The sequence below is a fragment of the Poecilia formosa genome, unplaced genomic scaffold (genome assembly GCF_000485575.1).
Source record: "Poecilia formosa unplaced genomic scaffold, Poecilia_formosa-5.1.2 Scaffold411, whole genome shotgun sequence".
NCBI lineage: Eukaryota > Metazoa > Chordata > Actinopteri > Cyprinodontiformes > Poeciliidae > Poecilia > Poecilia formosa.
The window spans coordinates 62,877-73,775 of record NW_006800350.1 but is presented as its reverse complement, the minus strand read 5'-3'; the positions used below and the strand labels follow the sequence as shown (position 1 = coordinate 73,775).

General features: G+C 41.6%; 2 long non-coding RNA genes across 2 annotated transcripts in view; both read left to right on the top strand.

Annotated features, from left to right (window-relative positions):
• The first annotated feature begins 5,634 nt into the window (after positions 1-5,634).
• Positions 5,635-10,899, top strand: part of LOC107833592 (uncharacterized) — a 12,654-nt gene continuing 7,389 nt past the window's right edge. Inside the window, exon 1 of the long non-coding RNA XR_001659355.1 lies at positions 5,635-5,721. This is a non-coding gene — a long non-coding RNA (uncharacterized LOC107833592). The remainder of the gene's footprint in view (positions 5,722-10,899) is intronic.
• Positions 7,054-9,341, top strand: LOC103155065 (uncharacterized). The gene is made up of 3 exons (XR_478005.2): positions 7,054-8,143; positions 8,327-8,404; positions 8,506-9,341. It is a non-coding gene; the product is annotated as an uncharacterized LOC103155065 (long non-coding RNA).

Below are 10,899 nucleotides of genomic sequence, written 5' to 3'. Positions count from 1 at the left end.
TTGACTCAAAAGCCTTCACTACCTCAGCAGCGCTCTTCCTCTTTAAAGCACGCACAAATGCTCTTTTTGAAAATACGTCTATTACAGTTATTAAATAATTATAGCCATCATTTTGTTCGGACAAGTTTTTCATGTCACAAAGATCCGCTTGATATTGTTTGAAAGGTCTTGTTACGAAAACCCTGTTCCTCAGAAAATTTATTCTTGCAGGTTTATGCAGCGTGTATGTATCTTGTTCTGATAAAAAGTCTTGCACTTTTTTAATCGCAATCTGCTTTCCGGTTTCATGCTGAAGAGCCCTGCACAGCCTCTCAACCCCTCCAAAGCTGCCTGGGTGAGACGCACTGTAAATATGCGTCGTTTAATAATTTCCTCTCCGCCATACCCTCTTATTCTGACGAGCGCAGTTGAAGTAATGAGAAAATCACGCAAGAAGACTCAAAATTTATTTATTTTTCTTTAATTTCATAAAAATGGAATTCAAACTGGTTTAAGAAAAGAAGATACAAAATCAGTCGAAATCTAAAACGTTTTGTAATAAAATGTGATTAAAAACTAATACTAAAAAAACAGCGATAAAAGTGGTTAAAACTAATACTAAAAAACTATTAACAATAAAATGCAGTTAAAAACTAATACTACAAAGCATTAGCAATAAAACGTGGTTAAAAACTAATGCTAAAAAACATTTGTAATAAAATGCGGTTAAAAACTAATACTAAAAAACATTTGTAATAAAATGTGGTTAAAAACTAATACTAAAAAACATTTGTAATAAAATGCGGTTAAAAACTAATACTAAAAAACATTTGTAATAAAAATCACAAAAAAAACCTTTGTAATAAAATCACAAAAAACATTAGCGGTAAGAACTAATACTAAAAAACATTTGTAATAAAAACTAACAACGTGAAGACTTAATCATCATGCTGGGTGTAGCAATCTGAAACACGACGGAGCTGTTTTAGCTTATCGGTAGTCATGTCTTCATACATTTCAGTAATTGCTCCCTGGAACCTGAATGAGGATTTCAGTTCACATAAAACTGTCTCTGTGATTATTTTGACAACCGGGTCCTCCGCTTTTATGTTCCGCTGCTTCAACAGATTCTGAACGGCTGGAATGAAGCGCGGGTTCAGAAGTCGCTGCGTTATTCCGTAAAAGTGAAGCTGGTAATAATCTTCTTCTGGCATTTCAAGGCATTGATGTTTTTGGCTCGGATGGTCAGTTATACCTCCATGACAGGTTTCTTTGAGGTGTTTCACGCAGGTGATGTTAAATAAGTGAAGAAGCGCCGTTTTGACGGTGTTGATGAGCGCAGTTGACAGCCATCCGTCAACTTCATCCTGGCATGAAGCTGGAGAAGGTGGTGGGGTCGGCGGACATCCGGACCGGTCACCGGCTTGCTCTGCAGCGTCTGCGGGCTGAATCGGTGAAGTTGGACATCTGGAGTAGTCAGCGGCTTGCTCTGTTGCGGATGGCTGCGGTGTAGAGTGGAGAGGCTTAGTCTCTGAAGCGTAATCACGCAGCTGAGGAGATCCGAAGTAGCCGCTAACCAGAGCAGCAAGCTCCTCCGATGCGCTCGGTTGGGAGGTAGAGTAAAATGGCGCAGTCTCTGTACCATAATCTGGAATGGTAGGCATTAAAAAATTGGTAGGAGACATCGCTGAAGAAGAAGACGTCGAAGAGGAGTACAGGACCGGAGATGGCGGATGATANTTTACTTGGGGGTAAAGTTAATATCAATGACACTGTAATGACACTTAATGACTTTGTCATAACTGTCGCTATTTGTTCCACTTTACTTGAGATAAGAGAAATTGTTAATGAGTCTGTTATTAAATCATTTGACAGTGTAATAAAGCTTATTTAAATCTTTACTGGTTCTCCTTCTTGTTTTGCTTTATTCCAGGGAGTGGAAATATTAATCATTGTTTTGTTAAAGCTTTTGCTAGTGTCATAATTAAATCATTATGCCTACTATTATGACAAAATTATGTTAGATCATGATTTCTTGGTTAATGACAAGTTGTCGTAATGAAGACATTTTTGGCGAGGTTAATGACAAGTTGTCATAGTGAAGACATTTTTGGCGAGGTTAATGACAAGTTGTCATAACGAATACATTTTTGGCGAGCTTAATGACAAGTTGTCATAACGAATACATTTTTGGCAAGCTTAATGACAAGTTGTCATAACGAAGACATTTTGTCTAGATTAATGTCCAGTTGTCATAATGAAGACATTTTGACTAATGTCAACTTTGTATTAAAAGTGTCATAATTTACCGAACGACACATTATGACAACAGTCATAAATATTCATGAAGACTTATTGATGTTCATGACAGGTGTTATGTCATGTTTATGTGGGTGTCATGACGGTCTTATTCAATACCCATCAAATAAAGTGTTACCAAAACTAATGCTAAAAACGAATACTAAAAAAAACATTTGTAATAAAATTCAAACTATTAACAATAAAATGCAGTTAAAAACTAATGCTAAAAACTAATACTAAAAAACATTTGTAATAAAAATCACAAAAAAAAGTAATAAAAACTAACAACGTGAAGACTTAATCATCATGCTGGGTGTAGCAATCTGAAACACGACGGAGCTGTTTTAGCTTATCATCGGTAGTCATGCCTTCATACATTTCAGTAATTGCTCCCTGGAACCTGAATGAGGATTTCAGTTCACATAAAACTGTCTCTGCGATTATTTTGACGACCGGGTCCTCCGCTTTTATGTTTCGCTGCTTCAACAGATTCTGAACGGGTGGAATGAAGCGCGGGTTCAGAAGTCGCTGCATTATTCCGTAAAAGTGAAGCTGGTAATAATCTTCTTCTGGCATTTCAAGGCATTGATGTTGTTTTTGGCTCGGATGGTCAGTTATACATCCATGACAGGTTTCTTTGAGGTGTTTCACGCAGGTGATGTTAAATAAGTGAAGAAGCGCCGTCTTGACGGTGTTGATGAGCGTGGATGACAGCCATCCGTCAACTTCATCCTGGCATGAAGCTGGAGAAGGTGGTGGGGTCGGCGGACATCCGGACCGGTCACCGGCTTGCTCTGCACCGTCTGCGGGCTTAATCGGTGAAGTTGGACATCCGGAGTAGTCAGCGGCTTGCTCTGTCGCGAGTGGCTGCGGTGTAGAGTGGAGAGGCTCAGTCTCTGAAGCGTAATCACGCAGCTGAGGAGATCCGAAGTAGCCGCTAACCAGAGCAGCAAGCTCCTCCGATGCGCTCGGTTGGGAGGTAGAGTAAAATGGCGCAGTCTCTGTACCATAATCTGGAATGGTAGGCATTAAAAAATTGGTAGGAGACATCGCTGAAGAAGAAGACGTCGAAGAGGAGTACAGGACCGGAGATGGCGGATGATATGGATCGGCGTTGTAACCTGTTGGAGATGCGGGAGAAAACAGGCTCTCTGTAGATTGGCTGGATTCGTCCCAGCATGGAGCCCACATTGCCGGTCTGCGTGAACCAATCATTCTCTTGCAGGTCGACAGCAGGAAGAGAAAATGAGCAATGAGTCCGGAAACCATCCTGGTATATATATATATATATATATATATACGCTAAGGGGCGTGTCCTCAATAACCATCCCCAGCGAGGGGCGGGGTTATCCTCAGAAGAGGGTGGGCTCGCCAAATGACAAGACAGGAAGCTCCAGTTTTCTTTTCACCGACAACATCTCGCACCAAGAACGAGAGTCTCGAAAGAGCTTTGAGATGTAATCTCCAATTTCCATCATTATCTGAGTCCAGAAATCATACGGCAGAACCAGCATTGTCCTGAATATGCCAACATCTAGATTTATAGCTTCCAGCACGAACAGATCTGGCTGCGTAGGTTTGTCATTCTTTCACCTGGTTGCTCGTAGAGTCCAGCGTCCGGTTGTAGTACTTCTCGATTCCCATTTTGCGCTAAACAGAATAGCTCCATTAGCTATTTCATCATCAGTTGGGAAACACCGCCTTCTGTCAGGTTTTGTTATTTCGTCATAAACTGGAACTATTCTGGCGCGCTTTGCAGGACGAGATCTGAACAGGTGATCGTACTCTTTTTCTTCTTGATCTTGATGCTCCATGTCTTATTCATCAGGATCATTGAAGTAAGGGATCGCGAGCCTTAACACAGCCCAATTGTTAACAGTAAGGCTGCATGTAGCGGATAGCGGAGCTAGTTCTTCCTCTTTATCCAGTTGGTACAGGTAGAGCTCTCCCACTTCATACTGAAAAATGTATCCAAAAGACCCCCATAATCCATGCGGCTCCAAAGACCACTCTCGGTTCAGTTTTGCGACACACGTAAAATGTAGATTTCTTAGGCGCATCCTCCAGATGTGGTGAGTACTCAAAGATTGAGACAGAGGTCTTGCACAGGATAGAAGACCCGCTCATCGTGATCCCCCTCGGCGCGGGGGTGGCTGAAGCCGCTGCATCGGCAGGATCCCATTTTGCCCCTCCTCCATTTCCGGACCACCCACATTGCCCCTCCCCCATTTCCGGACCACCCAAGTTGAACACTACCTGTCAAAATTTGATTGATACAAGGGAGTACCTATAGTCTCTAATAAGGCTGTACATTTAATAAAAACAGCATCAGTTTCAAAGAAATGTGCAGCTGAGTAGGGCAATTTATAATAATCTATAAGATGTGTATATTTGTATGTTAAACAGAAATAGACTATTTGAAAGAAATGTAAAAAGACACCAGGTAACAGCCAGAATGTGTATAATTAATGAGTTTGTTGGGAGCTAGGGCTGCACCGATTTATCGGTGCCGATGTCCATAATTTTAGGAGATCAGTAATCGGCCGATTTTTACATGCAAAGCTGATCTTTTCCACCGATGTTATCAACCTCGGCAAAAGTCTAAAAATCAACCACTGTGCTTTTCTTTTCTCCTGTGAGAAAAGTTTGACTGACAAACCGGCCGACCAGCTCATGTCTGCACATTTACAGTTAATAGTCGCCCCATTGCTGCCAATTCAGTAACTTTCTTGATATATGGAAGAACATTTCAGACAAAAACATGGTATCGGCCAGAATCAGAATCGGTAAGTTAGGCTTTTAAAAGATCGGTAATCGGTGATCGGCCAGAAAACTGCAATCGGTGCAGCTCTATTGGGAGCAGTTCTGGTTAGAAAGTCTAACAACTGCTGGGAGGAAGGATCTGCAATAAAGCTCATTTGTGTGCCGAGGATGCAGCAATCTGTCAAATATCCAGAGTTACACTATCAATGAAGTCTGACCACTGCCTCTCTAAACACCTCTGTTCTTGGTTCTGTCAGCATGGAGGGAATGAAAACCAGCAACGTTTATGTGTAGAAACTTGTTAGTGACAGGAAGCCACTGACAGGAAGCCACTCATCCTATCACAGTTCCAGGCTGGAATCCACTGAGTTCCTGAGAGCAAAACATTATTTCACAAATGTTTGTAAAAACAGTCTCCATGCCTTGGTGCTACTTTCATAAACCTGTGGCCATGTATTTAACTGGAACACCTGATTTCCATCATTTGGATGGAGGTCAGATACTTTAGTCAATCTCTGCTAGCAGCTGGTGGATAGAAATCACCAGGATTGGTCACTGGAGGACTGGGAGCTGAGAACTGAGGACAGAGCTTCACAGCTTCTCTCTGAGAGGTTACATCCACTCAGTCTGAGGAGACAGGGAGGAAAATCTGGTATTAAACAATTCATCAGAATTTATGTTTCTCTTTATTGTCAACTATGATCTTTTTAGAAAGGCTGAAGGTTGTGTCTTGTCTCATGTCTTTATGTTGCCTTTTTTCAAGAACTAGTTTATTCCATAGTTGGGCGTCTGGAAGGACTGAACTACAGGCAGCAAGAAGACTTGCAAGGCAAGAGAACTATAAAATGCAACAATGAACTAAATGAATCCAGTGTCAATCCTGAGAGTCAAGCTGGTTGAAGATCAGCATCAGGCTTAGTTTGAGGAAAAACAGCAGCTTGAATCAAAGCAGAGAGAATCTCAGATTTTATCTTTTTTTTTTTACTGTTTGGATGGAAAGATCAAAAACTGAGCAGCAAAAAAGCTGTTCCTTTATACAACAGTCAAATTGGTCGGTAGTAGGATTGTCCTAAAAGTCTTCCAAACAAAAATCCATTTGAGGAAAAAAAATAAGTATGACAGCTAGTGGAGGAGAAACCCCCCCAACCCCAAAACTTTGCACTTCCTCACATAGTGGTCACTACAGTGGACAGCTATCTAAAAACCATTTTCTTGTGTTTCTTTATGTTATAAATGAATACAGTCCACTGAAGTGGGCACTTGTGCATCAGGCAAAACACTGCCACCTACCGTCCATTTATTGCAAGTGCAAGAATTTTTTTGTTAAATCCAATATGGTGGACAGGTGGAAAACTCTTGTAGGTAAAAAAAAAATTGTGACATTAAGGAACCGCTAAAGGTTAATAACATTGAGGTAGAGCCCAAGGTCTGAACTGGATGGATGGATGGATGGAATTGTAACATGTGGAATAAATAAGAAAGCCAAACAACTGCTGGGATCTGTAATAATTCTTCTTTTTGCTCCTAAGATGCAGCAATTTGTGAAGAGCCCAGAGTTACCTGAGAGTTTCCAGGTTGCAGTTTGGACTCTTCAGTCCAGCAGAGAGAAGCTTCACTCCTGAATCCTGCAGGTTGTTGTTACTCAGGTCCAGTTCTCTGAGACTGGAGGACTGGGAGCTGAGAACTGAGGACAGAGCTTCACAGCTTCTCTCTGAGAGGNTGTATTGATTCTCACCTTTCCTCCCTTAAATTGTGGTTTTTGGGATTTTCTAATGACTTCTGGCCTGAAACATAACAGGATGAGAGGGAGACCCTACCACACCCCCTGCCCTGCTTACACACACACACACACACACACACACACACACACACAGACCTCTATGGACCCTTGCATGTTACTGTTTACATCTGGAAATTTTGTGCATGCGCACAACACTGGACGGCACAAAGACGATACCCTAACCCTAGCAGTGGTGGGTTGGCTACTGCTTCTATTAGCTAAGTTAACACCGCGATGGTGGATTAGCTCCTGCTGCTATTAGCTAAGTTAACACAGCTGTGGTGGATTAGCTCCTGCTGCTATTAGCTAAGTTAACACCGCGGTGGTGGATTAGCTCCTGCTGCTATTAGCTAAGTTAACAGCGCTGGTTGATTAGCTAATTTAAACAGCTGCTCTTCTGATCTGTCGGAGTTTGTTTGGGTTGCCATTTTAAAATTTTTAACTGAACTGAAGCACGCCGAATTCCACATCACATCTACATGTTACACTTGTCATAGTCAAGCTAGCTTAACTGAGCTACGTCCCTATCCCTTGATATTTTTCTCTTTTAATTAAACTTTTTCCTGATCGTATCTAGTTGTTGTAGTTTTGACAATTAGCATCACAGCCATCATGTACACTAGATCCCGCCCCATCTCCCTGCAGGAAGGCAAAAAGCTGCTAGCTAAAGACGACTAGCATTGGTTTTAGCCGTTATCAAAATAATGCGCTAAATCTTACGCCTGATATGTAAAAGGGAAATGGATGCAGTGCTCATTCTGCAGGGGATCCACAAAAAGAAGCAGCTATCGTTTCAGGATAAAGGTTGAACAATAAGCATTTAACGTAAGACACGTACAACTAGTTAGTGCTGACTACGAGTTCGTAATTTCCTTCATCCGTTTAAAAGGTGTTTAAAAGGACAGCGCGCCTTGAGGAGTCAACTCGCAGGACACCGTCTGCTCCAGTGCCGCCGATGTTTTAATTTATTTCATTTGCAAAAGCAGCATCTTCTGAATAATATCCAATTCTCCAGGCTAATTTCAGTAGGTCTTCATCTGTTGATTCTTAGGACTTCTCTGCACTGTCCAACAGTAAGTAGCGGTTCTTGCTAAAAAAAATCCCTCAATATATATATACACACAGAGTAAGTGTAAAACTGTTACTTAAGCAGGAAACTAACTAATTTTTATTGTTTTTCTTTTTGTCTTGCTGTAGATTTAATCTGTAATGAGAGAGCTGAGGCGGCTGGACACCCAGTTCCAGCCAATCAGACGTCTGCTGGACCGAACTGGCCAGCAGCTGCTGGTGGACAGACTGGGACCAGCGCTCCTCTAGGGAGTAGGCTTTTATACCGGTTATTATCATCAGAAATACCAAGTAAAGAATAAATGAATAGGTTAACTTTAACCGGAGTTGGTGTGTGTGTGTGTGTGTGTGATAGAAACTGCCAGCCTGCTTTGCCGATGTTATTTCCAGGCTCTACCTGCTTTGAACTGAAGTTTCTGCATTAATCTTTCTCAGCTTTCAGGTCGGTGGAAAAGAGGCAGAGAGCACGGACGCTGCACCGCAGACTGTCGTTAGTCGATGGATTAATCTCAGGTGTGCTATTTCAATTCATTTTATTTAGTAAAATCAGAAGTCATAGCTGCTGGATGTTTAATTGCATTAATTTATTTAAATGTAATTTTTCTCTCATGTAGAGTCTCTGCTGCTGTTGGAGAAAACTCCAGGAAGACGTTCAGTGCTCAGAAGAAACGCTGTCCGCCATCTTGATGGTTTAGGTCAAACTAAGGCCACTCTGCTGCTTCATGCGACTCGGATTCTGTTACACAGCGTCTCCTCTGACCTGAAGGTCATTTCAAGGGATTCGAGTGACTCTCCTTGCTAACTCTGACGTGTGGGAGACCAAGAGGGTAGAGTTGATTCAGATGAAATGAGAAATCTCTGATGCTGCTCAGATTATTTTAGACCAACAGAACGGGCTCTTTGGGAATCAACCTCCAGCTTCTCCTAATAGTCAAGAAAATGCATTAAATGAAATCTAGACCAGGGAATTACCTCAGGGATTTAACTGATGAGCTGGGAGGCACAACTCAGGAATGTATGGCAGCAGAACCAAGAAACTGCTGAACCAGCCAGAAAACAAAAGAAAGGTGATCTGACGGCGTCAGAGCTGGAGCTCCTGAGCAACGCTCCAGCAAACGGGACGAAGACGGCTTCCTGTTACAATACGCAGCATTTCTTAAGCTTTTCTTTCCTGATGGATCAACTCTACCTTTTGGCTATTAGGGTTTAAGAGAGAAGTGAAAGAAAAAAGTCTCATTCCGGAGATTCGCTTTGATTTAGATTGAAGAAACCTGTCTGATGTCTGATGGTGGGACCAAGTGGGTCTGGGAAAACTGTCATTGTGTTTTACAGAATGTAACCATGAATTGTGACAGATGTTGTACCGGATAACATTGTTTGGATTTATAATCTTTTTCAACATATGTATCCTGAATTGTAGAAAATGAATAAAAATATAAAATTTGTTGAAGGAATACCTCATTCTTTTGAAAATCCTTTTCCAGTGAATCGACGCCTCGTTTTGGATGACGTCATTTTTAGCCGGTGGTCGTTGTGAACGTACCTGAAACAAGTCACGATGTCTGGACACAGGAGAAAGATGCTGCCACTCAAACACAAAGATATTTTGCCGCACTGCTTAACCGACCTTCAAACTTTGTGAGATGCTTTGAACATTATAAAAGGTAACATCAACATTCTCAACACCACAGATTGAAAAAGCAACAAAAGCTCATCAGACTATTGGCTGGTAAAAACCGGTTTAAAATGTAAACAGTCGGCTCTCCAACAGGAAGACGGAGCGTTTATTCTCCCGACTGGGAATCTGGTGTGGAATCATCAGCAGGTTAAAAATGTCTCAGAACATCTCAGATGTTTCTCACCTCATCAGTTTCAGTGTTTGAACCCAGCAGAGGAGGAGGAGCTGGATCCTCGAATGGGAGCGAAAGGGAGTGAACCAGGTTGACTGTTTGAGAAAATTAAAAAATATGATGCTTTGCTGCAAAGATATGTATCCTTAAGCAATGCCAGTTAGAGGAGAGTCAGTTATTCCCCTTTAGTCCTCATGCAGCTAGAAAGCATGAGGACGACTCGGAGCTGAAACTATCAAGCTGAAGTGGATGAAACAGCAAATTAAGTTTTAAAACTCTTCTTCAAAGAGATCGCAAAAAACCTTCCAAGAGGAACGGAGGCTGGACATCCAGAGAGGAATCAGTTTATCAGGAATGTGACCAAAGGCTCTCATCTGCTGGATTTACTCAAAAACCTTCTGCTCCCATTTAAAGGAAAACCTCCAGGATGGAGGGATTCAGAGCCAGGGTGTTTGGAGAAAACCCTGGAAAAACTTTCTGTTAGGAGAACAAGCAGACTAGAAAGTGCATTTCCTATGAAAATGCAAGTGTGAATGCTGAATGGTTTTGGTGAAAATGGTGAAAGGGTCTGAAGCCACCTGCTGAAGACTTGCAGAAAGGTAAGAAACAGTCCACAGTGTGAAAAAGCCAGGAAAAAGCCAAAAATAGCTAAAAAGCTAAAACTAGCTAAAATACTACTGATAGCATCTAGGCTACCACTAGCATGCTGGTTACAGTAATATATTCCATGCGATGTAAAGAAAAAAACTGATGTTAAACCCTAAAAATGACAAACGTTCCTTCTGATGAAGACGGTAGGTGAATGAAATCCAAACCTTTTATGGTTCCTGAGATGTCAACATTTGTTTGGAGGCATCGTTTAGCACGGCGACTACAAAAACATCCAGTACGAAGAAAACAATGTCAAATTATTCCCAGCTGTTAAACAGCATGAAAGCTGTTAAACTTCAAAATGGCCACTGCCTTGTTTCCTCCATCACAGCCCTGAAACTGGATGATTGACTGTCATTAATAGGCAGGACCTGAAACACAACAGACATTTTATAGTGTAATTCTCAATTCTCCCAGCCAGTGTTGAAGGAAGTCGAGACCGGTCTTGGCCAGATAGAGGTTGAATTACTTTTATTTAAGTTATAAAATAAATTTAATGTGGACTGG